At 44.9% G+C, this 3,376-nt stretch overlaps 1 non-coding gene across 1 annotated transcript; it reads right to left on the bottom strand.

Moving 5' to 3' along the window:
* Nucleotides 1–1,696: 1,696 nt before the first annotated feature.
* Nucleotides 1,697–1,815, bottom strand: LOC121290972. The gene has a single exon (XR_005945912.1). It is a non-coding gene; the product is annotated as a 5S ribosomal RNA (ribosomal RNA).
* Nucleotides 1,816–3,376: the final 1,561 nt, after the last annotated feature.

The following is a 3,376-nucleotide window of genomic DNA, read 5'->3' as shown; positions in this document are numbered from 1 at the left end:
CCAAGCTTTCTAAGACTAATTTGTAACTCTTTTGAGTACAAACACATTTCCATCTGTTTCAGATGAAGTTACATTGTTTCATAGTTTGCTATTGTGAGATCTGAACTCTTGATACTCTTTTGAGTAAACCTGTTTCCATCTGTTTCAGATGAAGTTACATTGTTTCATAGTTTGCCATTGTCAGATTTGAACTCTTGATACTCTTTTGAGTAAACCTGTTTCCATCTGTTTCAGATGAAGTTACATTGTTTCATAGTTTGCCATTGTGAGATTTGAACTCTTGATCTTAGGGTTACAAACCCAGTACCATAACCACTTGGCTATTTAGGCCAAGCCCATGAAGTTATATTGTTTCATAGTTTGCCATTGTGAGATCTGAACTCTTGATCTTGGGGTTACAAGCCCAGTAACATAACCACTTGGCTATTTAGGCCAAGCTCTAGATGTAACTCTTTCGAGTACAAACATGTTTCCATCTGTTTTCAGATGAAGTGACATTGTTTCATAGTTTGCCATTGTGAGATTTGAACTCTTGATAATCTTTTAAATGAAAACCAAATCAACAAAATTGGGATAAATCAGGCACAGCCCCTAATTCAGGTCAGCTGTAAAACCAAGAACAAAGTTTAAAGGAAACTTACAAACTTTAAATCAAAATGTGATTAAAGGGGTCAACAAAACACCCCAGTCCCCGCGGTGCCCACCGAGCACGGAAGGCCTCGAGAGTGCCAGCAGACACCGCGTGCTCCTTCTCCAGGGACATCCGGCAGCGAACGTAGCCGCGGAAGAGGGACAAACAATCGGGCGGGACTCCCCCGTCGATCGCCCGCTGCCTGGACCTGTTAATGGCCAACTTGGCCAGGCCCAGGAGCAGGTTCACGAGGAGGTCCTCCTCCTTCCCGACCCCCTTCCGCACCGGGTGCCCATAGATCAGGAGCGTGGGGCTGAAGTGCAAACAAAACATCAATAAAAGGTTTTTCAAATAACTAAAAAGGGAGTGCAGCCTACAACACCCTATGTATACATGGTCCACGGACTCCACAAGACCGCAAAAAGGGCATGTGTCCTGAGAGTCCGTGAACCTATGCATCCTCTTATTATAAGGGACTGCTGCATGCAACACCCTCCAACCCAGGTCCCCGATAGAAAGGGGGAGGACACCTCCGTAGAGGGCCTCCCATCGAGGGCCTCCGCCGCCGGACGGCAACAAGGCACGCCAGGGCGTGTCCGGTCGACGGACAAGGGCGAGAAAATGGAAGGTGTGCAGCAGCAGTCCATACAAAAAGCCCCTCTTTGCTGTGCCAAAAGGCACAGAGGGCATGTCCCCGAGGCGGCTCATATTGCGGGGCACCAGCACCCGAGGGAGGGTTCGGGGCTTGGGGCCAATGTGGAATTCCGTCCGAACAGGGGAACGCTCAGACGGAAGACCACCGCGCACCTGGGCCACCACAAGACCCAAAATAACGTCGGGTCCGAGCACGACCGTTCTCAGTTCTTGGATGGCATCGGCTGCGACCTGGACACTCACAGACGCGCGACGCACCAACTCCTGCGGGAGCATCCAGCCCAGTCCTCCGCCACCCAGCACGTCCCCGATCCTGGTCAACCCTGCGGCCACAGCCCTCCTCTCCACCAACCACTGAAAAGGACGGAGGGGCGGATTCCTGAGCAGCGGCTCTCTGACGATAGCCGCTATAGCCTACTGCACCTGGTATTCCCAGGCAGTCTCCCATCCAAGTACTAACCAGGCCTGAGTCTGCTTAGCTTCCGAGATCAGACAAGATCGGGCGTTTTCAGACTAGTATGGCCGTAGGCTAAACTTATGTTCATTGTTTTTCATAGTTTGCCATTGTGAGATTTGAACTCTTGATACTCTTTCGAGTACAAACCTGTTTCCATCTGTTTCAGATGAAGTTACATGTTTCACAGTTTGCCATTGTGAGATTTGAACTCTTGATCTCAGGGTTACAAACCCAGTACCATAACCACTTGGCTATTTAGGCCAAGCTTTCTAAGACTAATTTGTAACTCTTTTGAGTACAAACACATTTCCATCTGTTTCAGATGAAGTTACATTGTTTCATAGTTTGCCATTGTGAGATCTGAACTCTTGATACTCTTTTGAGTAAACCTGTTTCCATCTGTTTCAGATGAAGTTACATTGTTTCATAGTTTGCCATTGTCAGATTTGAACTCTTGATACTCTTTTGAGTAAACCTGTTTCCATCTGTTTCAGATGAAGTTACATTGTTTCATAGTTTGCCATTGTGAGATTTGAACTCTTGATCTTAGGGTTACAAACCCAGTACCATAACCACTTGGCTATTTAGGCCAAGCCCATGAAGTTACATTGTTTCATAGTTTGCCATTGTGAGATTTGAACTCTTGATAATCTTTTAAAATTAACTTATTAGCTCATACAGACATGCAGCATCTATTGTGAGATTTGAACTCTTGATACTCTTTCGAGTACAAACCTGTTTCCATCTGTTTCAGATGAAGTCACATTGTGACATAGTTTGCCATTGTGAGATTTGAACTCTTGATCTTGGGGTTACAAACCCAGTACCATAACCACTTGGCTATTTAGGCCATGAAGTTATATTGTTTCATAGTTTGCCATTGTGAGATCTGAACTCTTGATCTTGGGGTTACAAACCCAGTACCATAACCACTTGGCTATTTAGGCCATGAAGTTATATTGTTTCATAGTTTGCCATTGTGAGATCTGAACTCTTGATCTTGGGGTTACAAGCCCAGTAACATAACCACTTGGCTATTTAGGCCAAGCTCTAGATGTAACTCTTTCGAGTACAAACATGTTTCCATCTGTTTTCAGATGAAGTTACATTGTTTCATAGTTTGCCATTGTAAGATTTGAACTCTTGATCTTGGGGTTACAAACCCAGTACCATAACCACTTGGCTATTTAGGCCAAGCACAATTCCCCCTCTCACCAAACTAAGGTCTTCACTCAGTTAATCAGCTTCACTTTATTTACCAAGGCTGCAATAAAGAACCTTGAATTTATAGTAAAATGAACTGGGGCTACAGTAAGCAGATTCAACCAGTTAGCGAATTAACTATTCAGCTCCTGCAGCTGAGAGTGAGGTTACCCTGTCTAAACTGCAAGAAAGAAAGAACTTAGCCTACTTACACAGTAATTTCCAGTTACTGCTAATTACAGGCTAGATTAGATCACAAGAGCAAAATTTAAGAACATAATTAACACTTAAAACTCCCCTCTCATCAAACTCCAAGTCTCCACTCAGTTAGTCAGCTGCACTCTATTTGCCACTCCAGAATTTGAGTGCATAATCTGGGCTGATACTCCAGCACGGTATCGAGGGAGTGCTGCACTATCAGAGGCGCAATA

This window comes from Carcharodon carcharias, chromosome 18 (assembly GCF_017639515.1).
Source record: "Carcharodon carcharias isolate sCarCar2 chromosome 18, sCarCar2.pri, whole genome shotgun sequence".
Lineage (NCBI taxonomy): Eukaryota > Metazoa > Chordata > Chondrichthyes > Lamniformes > Lamnidae > Carcharodon > Carcharodon carcharias.
This window is presented reverse-complemented; position numbering and strand designations above follow the sequence as displayed.